This window comes from Lepidochelys kempii, chromosome 1, assembly GCF_965140285.1.
Source record: "Lepidochelys kempii isolate rLepKem1 chromosome 1, rLepKem1.hap1, whole genome shotgun sequence".
NCBI lineage: Eukaryota > Metazoa > Chordata > Testudines > Cheloniidae > Lepidochelys > Lepidochelys kempii.
The window spans coordinates 295714142-295733834 of record NC_136380.1 but is presented as its reverse complement, the minus strand read 5'-3'; the positions used below and the strand labels follow the sequence as shown (position 1 = coordinate 295733834).

General features: G+C 44.1%; 1 protein-coding gene and 1 long non-coding RNA gene across 6 annotated transcripts in view; one reads left to right on the top strand and one right to left on the bottom strand.

The window, feature by feature from the left end:
- SLC38A1 (solute carrier family 38 member 1) overlaps positions 1 to 9178 on the bottom strand; it is a 68579-nt gene extending 59401 nt beyond the window's left edge. For both annotated transcript variants that reach the window (XM_073327992.2, XM_073327993.1), the window contains exon 1: positions 8524 to 9178. The gene's annotated coding sequence lies outside the window, so the exon portion shown is untranslated. The remainder of the gene's footprint in view (positions 1 to 8523) is intronic.
- LOC144930115 (uncharacterized) overlaps positions 8908 to 19693 on the top strand; it is a 39480-nt gene continuing 28694 nt past the window's right edge. For 2 of the 4 annotated variants that reach the window (XR_013635203.1, XR_013635205.1), the window contains exons 1-3: positions 8908 to 9301; positions 18946 to 19071; positions 19286 to 19425. This is a non-coding gene — a long non-coding RNA (uncharacterized LOC144930115). The remainder of the gene's footprint in view (positions 9302 to 18945; positions 19072 to 19285; positions 19426 to 19693) is intronic. The other 2 variants (XR_013635204.1, XR_013635206.1) reach the window with 2 other exon arrangements.

The window sequence follows — 19693 nt, the reverse complement described above, 5'->3', positions numbered from 1 at the left end:
TCTCTTTGCGAATACAGACTAACACGGCTGTTACTCTGAAACCTGTCAATGGGAATATTGGTTTCGCTGAGGTCAAAGCGAGTCAGTAAACTGCGCCAGCACACTTTTAAACATCCAAATGCACATTCTACCATCATTCTGCACTTGCTCAGCCTGTAGTTGAACAGCTCCTGACTACTGTCCAGGGTGCCTGTGTATGACTTCATGAGCCATGGCATTAAGGGGTAGGCTGGGTCCCCAAGGATAACTATTGGCATTTCAACACCCCCAACGGTTATTTTCTGGTCTGGGAATAAAGTCCCTTCCTGCAGCTTTTGAAACAGACCAGAGTTCCTGAAGATGCGAGCATCATGTACCTTTCCCGGCCATCCCATGCTGATGTTGGTGAAACGTCCCGTGTGATCCACCAGTGCTTGCAGAACCATTGAAAAGTACCCCTTGTGGTTTATGTACTCTCCGGCTTGGTGCTCCGGTGCCAAGATAGGGATATGGGTTCCGTCTATGGCCCCACCACAGTTAGGGAATCCCATTGCAGCAAAGTCATCCACTATGACCTGCACATTTCCCAGAATCACTACCCTTGATATCAGCAGATCTTTGATTGTGTTGGCTATTTGCATCACAGCAGCCCCCACAGTAAATTTGCACACTCCAAATTGATTCCCAACTGACCGGTAGCTGTCTGGCGTTGCAAACTTCCAAAGGGCTATCGCCACTCGCTTCTCAATTGTGAGGGCTGCTCTCATCTTGGTATTCTGGTGCTTCAGGGCAGGGGAAAGCAAGTCACAAAGTTCCATGAAAGTGCCCTTACGCATGCGAAACTTTCACAGCCACTGGTAATCGTCCCAGACCTGCAACACTATGCGGTTCCACCAGTCTGTGCTTGTTTCCCAGGCCCAGATTTGGCGTTCCACGGTATGAACCTGCCCCATTAGCACCATGATGCCCACATTGCCAGGGCCCGTGCTTTGAGAGAAGTCTGTGTCCATGTCCTCATCACTCTTGTCACCGCACTGATGTTGCCTACTCGCCCGGTTTCGCTTTGGCAGGTTCTGATGCTGCATATACTGCTGGATAATGCACGTGGTGTTTAATGTGCTCCTAATTGCCAAAGTGATCTAAGCGTGCTCCATGCTTGGCGTGGTATGGCATCTGCAAGGAAAAAAGGCGCAGAACGATTGTCTGCCGTTGGTCTGATGGAGGGAGGGGAGACTGATGACATGGCTTACAGGGTTGGCTTATAGGGAAATAAAATCAACAAAAGGGGTGGCTTTACATCAAGGAGAAACAAAAACAACTGTCACACAGAATGGCCCCCTCAAGGATTGAACTCAAAATCTGGGGTTTAGCAGGCCATTGTTCAACCCACTGAGCTATCCCTTCCCCCCATATTCCAGGCAGGACTGAGTCTCCATTAAACTTTTCAAGGTGCCCCTGACAGACCTCACCAAAACGATTGTCGGGCATTGATTTCACAGAGGGAGGAAGAGAAGGGATGGGGGGAGCAAATGAATACAAAACAAATCTGGTCTATTTCTTGTTTTGATCCACTCCATCTACCTTTTACATCTTTGGCTGGCAGCAGACGGTGCAGTAGGACTGCTAGCCATCCTCATCTCCTGGCTGCTCGTCAGAAGACGGTGCAATAGGACTACTAGCCATTCTCATCTCCTGGCTGCTTGCCAGAAGATGGTGCAATAGGACTGTCGGTAGGACTAAAGAGAATGACCTGGTCGAGTCACTCGTATTTCAGTCCCTGTGCCCATGTCTGCCCAGGTGCTCCTGACCGACCTTACCAAGGCGTCCAAGAGCACCTAGGACATGAAGATGATGGTTATCAGGTCTATTGCACCGTCTGCTGCCACAAGGCAATGAGCTGCTGCTGTGTAGCAATGCTGGACCGCGTCTGCCAGCACTCAGGAGATGTACGGTGACAGTGTGCTGAGCGGGCTTCATGCTTGCCGTGGTATGGCGTCTGCACAGGTAACCCAGGAAAAAAGGCACAAAACGATTATCTGCCGTTGCTTTCACGGAGGGAGGGAAGGAGGGAGGGCCTGACAACATGTACCCAGAACCACCCGTGACAATGTTTTTGCTCCACTAGGCATTGGGATCTCAACCCAGAATTCCAATGGGCGGCGGAGATTGTGGGAAAGCTACCCACAGTGCAACGCTCCAGAAGTCGACGCTAGTCTCGGTACTCTGAAAGCACTCCGCTGAGTTAATGCACTTAATGCACTTAGAGCATTTTGTGTGGGGACACACACAATCGACTATACAAAAACGATTTCTAAAAAACTGACTTCTATAAATTCGATCTAATTTCGTAGTGTAGACATATCCTCTGACTTGTATCCTGAAGTCTCTATGTGATTGGACTGGAAGCTTGCCTTTGTCTTTAGACAACCCATGACATATCTTGAAAAACCTATTACGGATAATTTGCTTACACTTTGCTGCTCACAGAAGAACACCATTGCCTTGAAAATTATAGAAAAGGATTATAATTTGTCAGATTTTAAAAGTAGGATTGACAGATGAGCATGAGTGGATATGCCCTTCTTTTTCTCAAGGATATTGAGAATCTCACAGACTGTCAAAACCTGTCAGGCAAAGAATTCAAGCCATTTTCTTTACTGTCTTCTAACAGAATCCCTGCAACTCCAGTTTCCTGGATTGTCTAAATATCATAACACTAGAGATGGGTTTAACTCTTCTGAAAAGTCTAGGTATTTGGAAAAACAAAACCCAATGTAAACAGTCCCATTGTATCTCACTACCCAATAGAAGCATGAACCAGCTCTGGTGGTTCTTCTAAATTATGTATTTCAGAAAATACCTCTCCTGAAAGTGGCACTTTTGGCATTAATGTCACCACAGCAAGAGATAAAAGTGATTGCTTGATGCTGTGGCATCATTCACTGAAATACTCCTTTAACTGACAGTTCTTCCTCAAATAACATAATTCAAAATGGTGACCTCAGAGCCTACTTCCTGAGAAGCAGGCGAGGTATTTGAGAGGTATTTGCAGCTGAGTGGCTTGTGTGCTTTCACCTCTGGACAGGACTTTCTTCACAGTCACATGGTCTTGCACAGATTCATTGTGGAGTTCCCAGTAATCAAATTGTCCTTTAGTGTTGTGATAGGACATTAAACCTCTAAGATACAATTAGTAGTTTTAACTACAGAACTCAAGATAATTTGCTTGAAAGCTGAAATTTGATTCACTTTTCTGTTCATAGATATGGTTGGTAATCTTGTGAAGAATTCCTCTGTGAAGTTTACTAAAGCTATCAGAATCCAGAGCTTGAGTTTCACACAAATTGCTTCCTGTACAAAAAGACTTGAGATGTGATATGTGTTTTTCCTTTTGCCCATACCTTTGGGTGTTCTTTGAAAGGAACAGCAATATGACCAGTAAGAGTCCAAGGATATAAATAATGAAACAATGAGTTTTAAATTGTGTGTATGGAGGACATGATAACGAAGTTTGGAAAGAGATGCTATAATGAGGAACAGAGGTATAGAGACTATTCTTTGCCTGTGTCACATAATCGTCTAGACTCCCATGGACTGTAATACCTTGGTCTAATTTCAGTTGTTGTGTTTAGTGTGGGGGTGCTGGTGGTGTAGGTAGCTTGTGATATACAGGTCAGATTAGGTGATCTGGTGGTCCTTTCTGTGCCTAAACTCTATGACTAGTGAAGTGGTTCTCAACCTTTGCCATATTGTGACCTTGTGTTACAACAGGAAAAACTTTCAGGTTCCCCTGCTCCGTAATTTTTGGGATGCCTCCTTTTCATCCAGCAATAAAGAAAAGGAGGATGGTCATGACTCCCTGAAGTCTGGTTGCAACCTTCCCTCACCAAACTGAGAAACCATGGTCTGCAGATTTGAGCACAGGACGGTAACTAAAAAATCACCAAGGTCTATTTCTGACTCTCTCACTGACTTACGGCTTGGCCTGAGGCAACTCATTGAAAGATAAATCAAAAAAGGGAAAACAGATTTAGGTACAGATTAGTTCTGAGCCCTCAGCAATCAAGCTATAAGGAGCATTCAGCACAGAAATACATTTTAACTTTTTTCTCATTATTGTTTCCTGTGAAATCCTCTTAATATTTCCATTTTGCTGAAGAGATCTCAGAATGCAACCTCACAAATCTCTAAAATCTCATTTCAAACCATGGATTCCATAATAATTGTGAAATTACAGAATGATAAATTGTGGAATACCACCAATAAAACATGAAGTAAGTACCAAGAGGATTCACAAAGGGGAAAAGGTTATTTAAAATTTAATTTGCTGCTAAATGTGCTGATAGATTCTTTAGTAAGGATCTGTCTGCACAGAAATCTGTTCTTAATTCAATTTTTTGTTTTCTTTTTGTAGTACACCTGTATCTTCTTTCTATCAGTTTCCTCATCTGTAATATAGGAAAAATAATTTTTATATGCCGATCTCACAGAGATAGTGTGAGGGTTAATTGGAAAATGCCTGGAAGGCATTTTGAAAATGAAAAGATCATCACAAAGAAGATCAGCTGTTCAAACTTCTTGTATTGGATTTAGATTATAATAATACAAGATATGTAAGAAAATGTAACTTTAGCTTTTCATTTAGATTTAGAATATTTAAATCTTTCCACACCACAGAGGGTTCTACTAGCTGACCCAACAGTAGGGTTGTCAACTTTCTAATTGCACAAAACCAAACACCCTTGCCCCGCCCCTGCCCCCAGGCCCTTCTCTGAGACCCCGCCCCTGCTCACTCCATCCCCCCTCCCTCTGTCACTTGCTCTCCCCCACCCTCACTCATTTTCACTGGACTGGGGCAGGGGGTTGGGGTGTGGGAGGAGGTGAGGGGTCTGACTGGGGGTGCAGGCTCTGGGCTGGGGCCGAGGAATTTTGGAGTGTGGGAGGGGGCTCAGGGCTGGGGCAGGGTGTGGGCTCCAGCTGGGGGTCTGGGCCCTGGGGTGGGGCTGGGGATGAGGGGTTTGAGGTGTAAGAGGGGGCTCTGGGCTGGAGCCGAGGGGTTCAGAATGTGGAAGGGAACTCTGGGCTGGGGCAGGGGGCTGGGGTGCGAGCTCTGGTTGGGGGTGTGGGCCCTGGACTCTGGCTGAGGAGTTTGGGGTGCTGGAGGGGGCTCAGGGCTGGGGTTTAGGGTGCAGTATGGTATGCGGGCTCCAGGAGGAAGTTTGGGTGTGGGAGGGGGCTCAGGGCTGGGGCAGGGAGTTGGGGTGCAGGACGGAGTTTGGAGAGAAAGCTCTGGCCAGAAGGTGCTTACCTCAGGAGGCTCCTGGAAGCAGCTGGCATGTCCGGCTCCAAGGTGGAAGGGCCAAGGGGCTCTGTGCACTGCCTGCGCCTGCAGGCGCCACCCCTGCAGCTCCCATTGGCCATAGTTCCTAGCCAATGGGAGCTGTGGAGCCAGCACTTGCGCTTGGGGCGGGGGCAGTGTGCAGAGCCCCCATGGCCACCTCTGCACCTAGGAGCCAAATGTGCCTGCCACTTCCGGGAGCCACACAAAGCCAGGGCAGGCAAGGAGCTTGCCTTAGCCCTGCTGACCAGACTTTTAGCAGCCTGGTCAGCAGAGCTGACCAGAGCTGCTGGGGGCTCTTTTCGACCTGGTGTTCCGGTTGAAAACCAGATGCCTTGCAACCCTACGCAACAGACCAAATTTGCTTTCCATCCATTATGTTTGCTTTCCAACTGATTCTTTGGTTCACAATACTACTTTATGTAAACAGGACTGAAGATCAATCATGTGAAAGAGAGTCCCTTAAAAATAAATTAAAACACTTTTTACTTAAAATAATGTTTTCCTGCATAATGTATATTTTAAAAGATTATGTTTACTTAGGCTTATATGCTAGCTTCTCCTGTGAAGGAATGAGCAAAACCACCTTAGAACTGCAAAAATGAGGTGAAAATGTGGTAACACAGGACAATCCCACTCTCTGCTCAGTCACCACTTTTCCCTATGGGAAAAAGAAGTGGGGAAAAAAGGGGAGTGGCAAGGACACAGAATGGAGGAGTCAAGGAGCAACCTCTCTAAATGACCTGGTCCTCCTCCTATGTGCATTAATGTCCTTGTAAAAAATAGGATTAGGTAATAAAGCACAGATCATCCTCCATGCTCTATGACATCCAGGAGAAAGGGTTCTGAGAGGCACGTGGGATGATGGTTTTCTGCACTTCTTCTTAGGGGTTCATGGGGTCTTGCCTTTGGCTACCCACAGATCCCCGAGCACTATTCAGTCTTGAGAGTCCCCTTTGTCCCATCCATACCAAAACTGGTCCACTGTACAGGACAGAAAATGTACTGGTTTCAGCCACCCTCCTTGGTGTGTAATGGTTCGGGTGAGTGTTCCTTTCTCACATGTTTTTACACAGAAAGTGTTTGAGTCAAATCAGAACTACTTAGTGGAACTGCACCACTTTACATCAAGGGTCCATTGCTCCAACTGAAGTGATTCCTGAGATGTAATGAAGTTCTCTCATTCGATTTTAGTGAGAGGAACAAGCCCCAGGTCTGAATCTGATCCCTTTTGATTATTACTTATTTATTTTTCATTGACAGATGACACAGCTTCCCAGATTGTTTTGAAATTGGTAAAAGTTTGGATTTATAGTACAATGTTCTTTTTGCAAAAACATTTGTTAAATTAAAAAACACTTCTGAGTTAAAAGGATTAATTAAGGGTGTCTCTCATTCTGACCAGTGCTTTAACTTCAGAATAATGATAGGTTCATTTTATGTTGCCTTTCAAGTAATACTACCCCTCACAAAAAATGAATGAGCACCATATAGCAGCAGTCACTATATTCTGAAATATAGGTTAGTAGAAATGCCTAAGAGCAATATGAGGACAGTGGGAAATTGAATAATCTAATTATATCTGGCAGGTTCATACTGTATGACCATCATGCTAGCAGCTGGAAAGGATGGATTTTATTTCAGTTGTCCTTCTAATATCAGATAAACAAAGCACAGGGTTTTATATATGCCACCTCTCTTTTTTCATGAAGGTGATAAATTATAATTACAGTTTGCTTTAATTTACAACCTCAACTTTAAAAACAAATGGAACAAAAACCTTTGGTCTAGAGGAAACCAATTATGGGATAAGAGAAACTAGGCCAACAAAACAGCCCAAAACAATACCAACTAAGCTTCTCCCTTTTAATGGTGATGAAAGCAAAGGTACTAGATTTATTTACATATAGTGGGCTCAGCCTACATTTCTTGCCTACACAAAACTCTCACTGAACTGAATGAGACTATTGGGCATGATTGAAATGCAGGATTAGACAAAAAGCCAGTAATTGTGGGGTTTGATTTATGCATATGAGTGTGTTTCAGATCTACCAGACACACACACATTCACATCATATTTTTAAAAAAAAAAGGAGTACTTGTGGCACCTTAGAGACTAACCAATTTATTTGAGCATGAGCTTTCGTGAGCTACAGCTCACTTCATCAGATGTTTACCGTGGAAGTTTCTTCCCCAGATGATAGATACTCGTTTTCCCCCCACGACTTAATTTTAAAATGTTACTGCTGCAATCTACCAGCAGGGTTATTAATCAATGGCCATATTTAAAAACAAACACAAAGTCTGGTTTACTGTTAAAGCAGCAACCCTACCAGGGCATTATACACGACTGCAGTGGCTGTAACCAAAAGATAAAATCAACCCCTCCCGTCCCAACATTTCATTCAAAATGAACATCTGGCAGAATTAAAATGCAAATACTCACAATCCAACTGTCCCTGTCCAGACAGAGATGTCTCTGCTTTTCAGGAGAATACTCTGTTTATGTTTCTGCTCCCAAATCTCCCCTAGCCCAATGAATTTCAATAAGAGTTAAAAGATGTATCCCTATTTTACTACCCAATGTCCCTATTTATAGCTTTCAAATGTTGGCGGGAGCGATAGAAACTGAAATCAGAAGTCAAATTACAGATTAAAGCGGGTGGGGGTGCGGGCAAGGGCCATGGGGGGGGCAGCCTTTGTGCAGTGACCGTGAGGGACGAAGGATGTCTCTCCCCAAAGGGCCCCTCCCCCGGACTGCATCTCTTCTCCCCATTGTAGTTCTTTTCATTTAAAAGCTACAGCCCGACCCGCGGGCGGGAACGGAAAGGAAACGGAGAGTGAGCGCGAAATGTGCCCGCGGCACGTTCGCCTCCCGCCCGCCGGTTCAGACATCCTGGGGAGAGCCGCGGGGTGGGAAACGTGCTCCTCTTTACTCCCTGCCCGCCACCAGCCCCGCCACGGGCCGCAGCAAAACCCAGCCCCGCCACCCGCGCGCGGCAGACCGGGGACCACGCTGCTTCGCCCGGTCCGCAGGGGCTCCCCTCGGCTGCGGCGCCACCGGCGAGCTCCCCCACCGCAGGGCCCGGAGTCCCAGCCATCCTCAGATAGGGCGACCCCACGTGTCCCGGTTTTATCGGGATCGTTCCGAGTCTGGGGCCCACCCCTACCCGCCGAGCAGTGCGCGCCGCAGCCGCGCATCTCACCTCCGCAGCCAGGGTGGGCTTCGCCTTCAAGGTGTCCCCGCCGCTGTCCTCCGTGGCAGGCGCTGGCCGCCGCGGGCTCCGCCGCGTGCGGAGAAGGCCCCGTGGGTTGTGCCCCGCTCGGGAGGAAGGGTCAAAGCGGCGCCTTCTCCTCGCAGCGAGGCGGGCAAGCGGAGCGGGCGGGAGATGCTTAGACGCGACCTTCAGCTGCAGCGTGGACCAGAGAAAGCCGCTTCCTCCTCTTCTTCCCCCTATGGGCTGTAGCACTGCTGAGCAGCTTGCCTCAGAGCTACGAGCCACGCACCAAATAACCCACCCACGCGGCCGAGCTGCGTGTGTCTGTATTCATCGTATTAAAAACCCGGCCCCTCTGGAGTCCAGCCGGCTTCAGACAGGAGCGAGGGCTCCGGCTCCTCTCCCCCTTTGTGCGCACGTCACTGCGGCTCAGAGGCAGCTACCGCCGCCTCCTGCGAGGTGCTGCGGGCCGAGCCCAGAGCATCTCCTGGCCTGCCCCAGGGGCCACGCCAAGAGAGCCGCAGCGGTGTGCTGTCCCAACGAGAGGCAGCTTTTGTGTCTGTGCGCTCCCAGCCCCCGGGCGGTGATAATTGCCGCCAGCGGCTGCAGGTCTTAGAGGCAGAGAGAGCCCACCCGCCAGCCCCACCCCTCCAGGGGGGAACGATGACACAGGTGGAACTGCATTGTGGGAGGATGATGGTGATGGGAGGAACAGCCGGGCCTTGGAGCGAATTCAGGCTGCCTTTGTCTACCGCTGCAACAAGGAGTGAGTATATGGGCTGGATCTGTGCTTGTAGGGCTGCACCCGCAGGTGGGCTCTGTGGCTTAGCCTAGAGATGTAGCCCACTGTCCTTGCTACAGTAGCACCCAGTCCTGTTCTGAAAAACAGACAAACCCTTTGTCTGGTTTCCATATCTTGGGACTTAATAATTGTAGCCCTTCCTGCTCCACTATAGAATTGATCCCACTGTACACCCAGGGATGATACACAGAGATAAAGGAAATCTCCATGATTCCATCAGTGTTTTTATTGGCTTCTACAAAATAAGAGAGTGCATTGAGTAATAAATTGTAATACTGTTCATATCCAAATGTTCATACTAATTTCTAATACAGAGAAGTGGGAGAGCATTTAATCTGTGTATGTTATCTGGTTCATTGACCTAGCTCTTCAGTAAATACTAACTGCAAAGTAACATCTTAAGTGAAAGCTCTTCTTCCCTGCAAAGTGACATCTTAAGTGAAAGCTCTTCTTCCCTATGTTTTATGCTTTCTTTGCTTTTCTTGAATTTTTGGTGCTGTGACAGTTTTCTTTCAAGAGGAACCCCTTCCTGCAAGAAGAAACTAATTTATATAAAGATTAGTTTCAAATCCCCAAAATAGCTACAGAAAATTCAACATGTGCTGAAACCAATTTCCCAACTCATTCTACCAAAGTACATACTAAAAGTTTCCCTTTTTCTTGAAATGCTAACACATTTAGGAGAAATAATATGTATATTAAATATACAATTGGCATGACATACTTGGATACCTCACAGATGCTGTTTATAAACTATTGTATCCGCTCATTTCAGTAGTTTCTCAGCCTGAAAAGGAATTTAAGGAATAAAGCAGAAATAAAATTTCATCACCATTAACAAATTTAGATCCAGATCCTATATTCACTGCAACCATGCATACCTTTAGGCATGTAGTCCCATTGATTTCAGTGTGGCCACTCACAGGCTGGAAGTTAAGCTTATGTGTAAGATTGTTCATATGTAACCCATTCACATTACAGGTCCATCTCCACTGCCTGCTGTGATGTTCCACAGAGGATCTGAGTTATTGCAGCTACAGGTTTCAGAGGGGCAGCTGTGTTAGCCTGTATCAGCAAAAGCAATGAGGAGTCCTAATGGCACTTTAGAGATTAACAAATTTATTTGGGCATAAGTTTTCATGGGTTAGAACCCACTTCATCAGATGCATGGAGTGGAAAATACAGGAGCAGGTATAAATACAATTTCAACAATTTCTACCCCACTATCAACCTCAGCCTGGACCAGTCCACACAAGAGGTCCACTTCTTAGACAATACAGTGCTAATAAGCGATGGTCACATAAACACCACCCTATACTGGAAATCTGCTGACCGCTATACTTACCTACATGCCTCCAGCTTTCATCCAGACCACATCACACGACCCATTGTCTACAGCCAAGCTCTAAGATACAACTGCATTTGCTCCGATCCCTCAGACAGAGACAAACACCAACAGGATCTCTATCAAGCATTCTTACAACTACCTGGTGAAGTGAAGAAACAAATTGACAGAGCCAGATGGGTAACCAGAAGTCACCTACTACAAGACAGGCCCAACAAAGAAAATAACAGAATGCCACTAGCCGTCACTTACAGCCCCCAACTAAAACCTCTCCAGCTCATTGTCAAGGATCTACAACCTATCCTGAAGGATGGTCCCTCACTCTCACAGACCTTGAGGGACAGGCCAGTCCTCGCTTACGGACAGCCCCCCAACCTGAAGCAAATACTCACCAGCAACTACACACCACCCAACAAAAACACCAACCTAGGAACCAAACCCTGCAACAAACCCCAGTGCCAACTCTGTCCACATATCTATTCAAGGGACACCATGATAGGACCTAACTACATCAGCCACACCATCAGGGGCTCATTCACCTGCACATCTACCATTGTGATATATGCCGTCATGTGCCTGCAATGTCCCTCTGCCATATACATTGGCCAAACTGGACAGTTTCTACGCAAAAGAATAAATGGACACAAATCTGACATCAGGAACCATAACATTCAAACACCGGTAGGAGAACACTTCAGTCTCCCTGGTCACTCAATAACAGACCTAAAAGTGGTAATCCTTCAACAAAAAAACTTCAAAAACAGACTCCAGCGTGAAACTGCAGAACAGGAATTAATTTGCAAACTGGATGCCATCAGATTAGGCCTGAATAAAGACTGGGAGTGGTTGGGTCATTACAAAACCTAAACCAAATTTCCCCAATACTAATTTCTCCCTACCGTTATTCACACCTTCTTGTCAACTGTCTGAAATGGGCCACTCTCGTTACCACTTCAAAAGTTATTTTTCCTCCTCTGGTATCCTGCTGTCAATTGAATTGTCTCATTAGACTGACTTGACACTTGGTAAGGCAACTCACATCTTTTCATGTATTTATACCTGCTCCTGTATTTTCCACTCCATGCATCTGATGAAGTGGGTTCTATGAAAGCTTATGCCCAAATAAATTGGTTAGTCTCTAAGGTGCCACAAGGACTCCTCATTGTTATTACAGCAACAGAGGCTTTGGCTCTTTAGCTCAGGCTGTAGCACCTCATGCTTTTAGTTCTGGAGGTCCCCAGTTTAACCCTGTGTGTGTCAGCTAAGATGGTGGCTGTCAAACTTGCAGGACTGTGGCTTTAAAATAATAATATTTTGTATGCATGTAACATTTTTCATCAATGGGGCCCAAACTACTTTATATAAATTAAAAATAACACTTACTACTTTACCTCTGCAATGTGCTTTACAAACATTCACTAATTAAGCCTCACAGTATCCTCTGAGGCAGATACACATTATGGTCCCCATTTTACAGATAGGGAAACTGAGGTTAGAGAATAAGTGGCTTGCTCAAAGTCACAAAACAAGGGGGCAGTCTAGAAGCCCTTATGTGAGTAACCTCACTCACTACTGTGATGACCTGCTGGAGTTCCCAGAATTGTGAGTTACTATATTACGCCTCAACCTCAGCAAATGAAAATTTTGCTACTGCTGAGCTATGTGACAACTCCTTGACACACCAACTTGTCTGCCTTACTGGCAAACTCATCAGGACTCTTGCAGTCCAAACCTAGTCTTGCAGGTAAGAAATAGTGAACTCTAACTCCCAAATTCCCTAGAAGCATTTCCCTGCAGTGTCCAGCTTCTTTTCTGAACACTGACATAAGTTGTTTACTGCTCCTATAAAGAGACAGTAAACAGCAGCTCATTAATGTAATTGTGGTTTGAAAAACATTCTTATTTCAATCACAGCAATGTATTGGTTATTATTAAAAGTAAAGCAAGCTTATTAATCAAAAAGGCATAGATTTAAGTGATACCAAGTATAAGGAATAAAGACAGAAAGGGTTACAAGCAAACTAACGTAAAAATACATTTCTAATACTAAAACTTAATTTCAGTCAGTTATAATCTTTGACTACGCAGGTTTTTCAATCATTGTCAGTTTCCAGAGACTTCACCCCCTTGGTTGAAGGAGCCAAGTAATGTTCTTTGATTTCAAGAGCTCTGGCCTCTTTAGTTCCCCCAGTGATGGGTGCCAAAATGGCCTTTTCTCTCTCCTTCTGTCTTCCCAAAATTCATTGACTCTGCTTCAAGAGGCAGGAAGGCTTCCTGGGGGTGCAGTCTTCATCCCCCATCGAGACAGTAAACTTCTCCACTTGTTAGTTTGATGGCTTTGTTTATGTTTTATGTAAATATACCTTCCTTGTTCTCTGGCTGATGGCCAGGCTGGTCAGACAAGTAAATACACATCTCTTTGTCTAGGACAGACTGGCCTTATGTATTGCTTGCCAAACACATTTTAGAAACATAATTTTAGCACATATTTATAAGTCTTTGTGTATACACTGTATATACACCACACAATGATTTTCAGGACCAGCATGTTACCAGTTTGTATATGATACCTTACATCAGTGGTTCCCAACCTTTTCTCTGCCAGAGCACACCTTGATACCTTTAATTATTTTAAGGAACACCACCAAAATTGTCTCCAAATGAACTCATCCTCTTATCGCCTCAGTTTCAGCTGTTTACTGCTCTTGCCATTCACTGTGACAAGTATTTTCAGTCAATTCACACATGCACACCAACAAGACACCAAATTTTATTATATGATAAACAACAAATAATACAAAAATTGTACCAATCGAGAAACATAAACTAACAATATTATTATGTATCAAGACTTATGATATTACCTTTTCATCTTTGAGGTACTTCTTTTTTGTATAGCTTTGGAAGTGCCAAACTCCAAGTCTGAGATCCAAGCCTAGCACTGAATCTGAAAGGGGAAGTTTTTCAATTTCATTGACTTTGAGTGCACCTAATGTTACTCTCATGATTTCTATTCATGCTGGTAAAATTAATGTTTCTAAGATTGTAGGTGGCTTTTTTGCCTTTGTTACAAACTCAGCAACCACGTCGCTTGCTTCCAGTGCTTTGTCAGAAACAGTTGCACAGTCTATCATCAGTCAGACTTGCTTTTCATTCTGATCCCTCAGACGCTTAAAAAAAATGATGTCCTTCTTGGCAAGGAATGAATGTTTGCTTGTAAAGTGTCATTTTAACTTACTTGGCACGATGGCATGGTTTGAGAGTTTCTCCCCACACATGGAACATTGTGGAAGATGGCAAGATGGTTCCCCGTAGATGAATATCCATATTGCAGATAGCTGTCACAGAAGTGTCAGTTCACCACTTTCACTTTCTTAATTTTATGTTCAGCTTCACCACTACAAGTTCATGTGGAACTGCAAAAATCGTTTTTCTTCAAATATTTGTCAATTTTTGGGTCATAAATTTGAAATTCACTGCTGTAACTTTTGAGATTTGTAAGATTTGGAAAACACACTGACCACCACATGACTCCAGTAACATCAAGTTCATTTGAGTGTAGTGTTGCGCCTTTCACAGGCCACTTTTAATTTTGTCTCATGAATATTCATGAGCCAATCCAGAAGGAAGCTGGTAGGGTTAAAATCAAAACAACCCTGGTGGCTAACATTAGATCGTGATCTATCTTTTGTGTTAGAATTAACATTTTCAACAGTGGAAACTAACATTAAAGCTAAATATAAGAACTCTGGACAAAAGCGTACTCAGTGGAGAAAGTGGCACACACTGGAGAATAATATTTTGGGATAACAAGAAATTAATAATTAATAATTTCTTCTCATTCCCAAAATAGTTTTCCCAAGTGTGTATAACTTTCTCCGCTGCTTTTAAATGCAATATAATTAATTATAATTCATTCCAGGTCCGGCTTGTTCTGGCTTTTATCCCAAGTCAAATGTAAATATAAAACTTAGGCTTGAATTCTATGTCTTTTTTATGTACATCATCATCAAAGGCTCATTGCAGCACATTGCATTCATCAGGGCACATCATCTTTGTTTACTTTTTATCCTTCTTAGCATTGCTTTGGGGAATGGAATGTGACACATGCATAATATTTGAAAGGGGCCTCATTCTGGAGAACAAAAGTACAGAATGCAGTCTGGCTTTGACACTAATTAAAATACAAGGGAAATATTAGTTCTCACATGTAGTTTTTCAAAAAATTATGCGGCACACTGGTTGGAAAACACTGCCTTACATGACACCCTTTAGATACAGATTATTGCAACAGAGTGTTAGGTGTAGAGAGTATGTCAGGCCTGACAAGTTGTTGAAACAAAGTGCTGAACCACCAGTAGACCTCTTTATCACAACTACTCCCCTGGGTAATGTATGTAGCCCCATTGAAATCTCATGATGAGGGGCCAGGTTCCAAGTCATGGGCAGAACTCCTGACTCAGTCCTGTGCTAAAAGTACCAGACCATGGTCCCTGCCAAAAGCAGATAAGGAAATATTTTTAATTTATTCTTTTATTTAATTAGACTTTAATCCATGTTTCTTTTAAAACGTGAATTGAAAAGAACTTCAAGGAAGTAAGAAATCTACTCAACAGAAACACAGATTACACAGTGTGCATGATCAGATCCAACTGATATTGTGAAGAATAAGAATGCTTTACTTCATTTTTATAAATGAAAACTCAGACATATCAGGTTAGGTATCAGGTATCAGGTTACTGTTTTATATCATTGTGCTACCAAACGTGTAAGTTATGTGGAGAAGGCAATTATAATTTTTTAAAAATTGAGTCTAAAATTTTCAGAGCTATTCTTGGAACTCAAGGTGATTAATTTTTATAAAGTTTGGTAAAATTCTGTTAATCATATCTTAACGCAGCTGGGCAAAAATAATAATACGTTTTACCAATTAAGACATTTTTCATATGAATTTTTGGGATAAGGCTAACATGTTTTATCCTAGGAGAACAACTTCTTTATAAAACCTCACCTCAGCTTTGCCGCAGACTCGGTTCCTTTCATAAGGTCAAGAAAACTAGGTTATAAATGTCAGAATTCTTCCCATTAACCTTTAAACAACATAATCAGGTTTGGAGTTCCAGATACACATATCCACATGCAAGCCTAGATATACATAGTATGCTTGTTTGAATGCCTGATCTCATATCATGCCATAAATAGGGCCTCAGAGTCACCAATCTATTCTTATTCTACTTATGGTGGCCAGGTGCCCAGTTTTTGACTGGAAAGTCCCGTCAAAAAGGGGACCTGACAGAGCCCAGTCATATCTACTGACCGGACACCCAAAGTCTGGTTACGGTGGGTGAGGGAGGCAGGGAGGCACTGGGTCATGGTCCGCACCAGCCCCTACTCAGCTGGGGCTGCCTTCTACTTGAATCGAGTGGCTGCAGTTCCCAGCTCCCAGCCCTGGCTCCTGATCCAGGAGGGGGAGGGGAAAGGGGAGAAAAAAAGCAGTGAGCGACTGGGGGAGAGGGAAAGAGGAGTGGATGGGGCAGGGCCTTGGGAGTAGGGGTGGGACCTCGGGGGAAGAAGCATGATAGGGGCGAGGCCTCAGGGGAAGAGGTAGACCAGGGGAGGTTCCAGCACTCCTGTTGGAATGTCTGGTTTTTAAATATTACCAAGATGTCAACCCTAACCCTACTTGATCTCTCTCATGTTTTTGACATTGTTAATCATATTCTCCTTGATATTGTGTTAACCTTGTCTTTTGTGACCAAATCTTCTCCTGGTTTTCCTACCTTTTTCTCATTCCTTCAGCTTTTCTTTCAAAAAGTCTGCTTCTCTCCCACTCCCTCTTTGGCCCCACTCTTCTCTCTGTCTATATTCCTTTCCTGTATGATCTCATCCTCAAATGTGGCTTCATTATACTTATGATTCACAAATCTACCTCTCTACTCTAATCCTGTTTCCCTCCCTCCAATTTCATATCTAGGCCTGTCTCTCTCTGACACCTCTTCTTGAATTCCAACCATCCATCAGTTTAAACTTACCTAACTATAATTGCACTTCTCATCTTTCCTCTGAAACATTCCCTACTTGCTGTTCTTTGTCACTAATGACAACATTCCCATCTTTCCTGTTACTGAAGCCCATAATCTGAGGGTTATCTTTAGATCTGCCCTATTTATATTTTATAAATGTGAGAAACTTAGCATCCAAATTAATTTCAGAGTTACACCCTGAAATATAATTGTTTTCCTCACAGCTCCTAAAAATTTATTTTAAAACTGGCTTTCACATCTGTCTATCTTATCTATCTAAAACTATACATGCATAATAAAAACTATACTTTGAAAAATGAAAACATACTTTATAATTCTTTTGTTGGCTACGTTATCACAATACATTGCCCTATTATGTAAGACACTCTCATCTGGAAGATCAATTACATTATCAGAAAATCTACAATACTGACTCTTTAGTTTGAGGTATTGCTCTTTAATATGGAGTATTAAACTAAGGGCTGACAGAACTGCGCTTGCTACACTGATGTTAAAACACTGCTGTTACTACCAGCATTTTAACATGGGTTCCTTGACTTTTATATATAAGGGTTTTTGGTCTAACAGTGGAGTTATAAAAGCATGCTGAATGTGGTAGTCTACAGCATGATTTGGCTAGTATGGTTTTCTGAAAATATCTGCCCACATTCATCAGGGAACCCATGAACCCTGATAACATCAACTGATTAGGCAAGCATTGATGGATCCCCAGGGACGCTTCACCAGTATCAGTGTGGCAGGTTAGGGAAGGTACATGACACTCACATTTTTAAGAACACAGCACTGTTCAGAAAGCTTCAAGCAGGGACGTTCTTTTCTGACCAGCAGATTACCATTGGTGATGCTGATATGCCAATAGTGATTCCATAGGATCTAGCCTACTTCTGGCTCTCCTGGCTCATGAAACCATACACTGGCCACCTTTCACAGTAGCAGCGTGTTAGTCTGTATCCGCAAAAAGAAAAGGAGTACTTGTTGCACTTTAGAGACTAACAAATTTATTTGAGCATAAGCTTTTGTGAGCTACAGCTCACTTTGTCGGATGCATGCAGTGGAAAATACAGTGGGGAGACTTTATATACAAAGAGAACATGAAACAATGTGTGTTACCATACACATTGTAACAAGAGTGATCAGGTAAGGTGAGCTATTACCAGCAGGAGAGCTGGGGGGGGGGGGGGAACTTTTTGTAGTGATAATCAAGGTGGGCCATTTTCATCAGTTGACAAGAACATGTGAGGAACAGTAGTGGGAGGGCGGGGAAAATAAACATGGAGAAATAGTTTTACTTTGTGTAATGACACATCCACTCCCAGTCTTTATTCAAGCCTAAGTTAATTGTATCCAGTTTGCAAATTAATTCCAATTCAGCAGTCTCTCGTTGGAGTCTGTTTCTGAAGTTTTTTTATTGAAGAATTGCCACTTTTAGGTCTGTAATCGAGTGACCAAAGAGATTGAAGTGTTCTCCTACTGGTTTTTGAATGTTATAATTCTTGACGTCTGATTTGTGTCCATTCTTTTATGTAGAGACTGTCCAGTTTGGCCAATGTACATGGCAGAGGGGCATTGCAGGCACATGATGGCATATATCACAATGGTAGATGTGCAGATGAACAAGCCCCTGATGGTGTAGCTGATGTGGTTATGGTGTCCCTTGAATAGATATGTGAACAGAGTTGGGAATAGTCCACTTCCATCTTAATTGAATTGGCTCATTAGCACTGACCCCTCACTTAGTAAGGCAGCTCCCATCTTTTCATGTGCTGTGTATTTATACTTACCTACTGTATTTTCCACTCCATGCAACTACTACTGTGGCTCTCACAGATCACTTCATGAGAAACTGTAGTCTTCCATGGTGACCCATCGCAGGGAATGGTAGGGGTATTGATGTAGCCCTTGGTGCCACATAGAATATTGGGGGCTGCAGGGAGCTGCTACCATGGAGTTCTCTAAGGAGAACAGAGGGTGGGAAGTCTGGGATTTTTGGACCTGTAGGGCAGCCAGGGTCTGCAGCATTTGCGTTTGCTGCCTGAGAAGACCCACTGCGTCATCTTGCATCTCCCTTACTTTTTCCTGGGCCTTTCTCCTGTTTGCTCTTTCCCTCTCCATGCTATCTTGTTGGCACTTCAGGCCGTATATTTGCAGTCTGATGCAGCACAGGCTTGTAAGATCTCAGCGAACATGTCCTTCCTACTCCTTTTCTTTCTCCTCCTCAGCAGAGTTAGACATTCAGCAGGCATGGAGGTGGACCCTTCAAGGCTGTAACAGCAGCAGCTGCTGGAAAAAAAACAGACAGATGTATCATTGGATTTACAGTCACAACAGAAGATGCACAACACAAGGTGACTCTCTCCTCCCCTGCCTTGCTGTTCACAGTAAGGGTCTTTGTCTTAGGCTCTTCCAAGGTATCCCTGGGTGGTTTGCAGGATGCTGGTTGTGTGCAGCTTGTTGTAAAAGTGGCACGTCTTCCTGGCTCAGTTTCTTCACTTTCCCGTAGCACTATTGCTGATTCCTGTTTTATGCCTTTGCTTGAATCCCCATGCAATCTTTTCGCAGATGTCCATGTTTCTATGACTGGTCTGTAGTTGTGCTTGCACAGCCACTTCTCCTCACAGGCCCAGGAGATCCAGTACCTCCCACTTATTCCACGTAGGAGCATGTTTAATTCGTGGAGCACAGCTGCCAACTTTCACACGGTAAATATGCACCCTGACTTTGACCAGAAGCCAAAAATCAAACTAATCCCATTTCCAAACAAGGCCAAAACAAGCCAATCCCTAAGAACCCCAACATTCTATGTGAGTAGATCCCCCCGGCGTGCAGGCTGGGACTGTGGTGGGCTGTGCTGCTGTGCACCCCTGACTCTCTCCCACCCTTGCCCCTGCTTGCCCCGCCCTTGCCGGGAGCCGATCAAAAAAAAGAAGCAGCAAGCTACAAGCAAAAAGCTAGCCAACAAGCAACTCA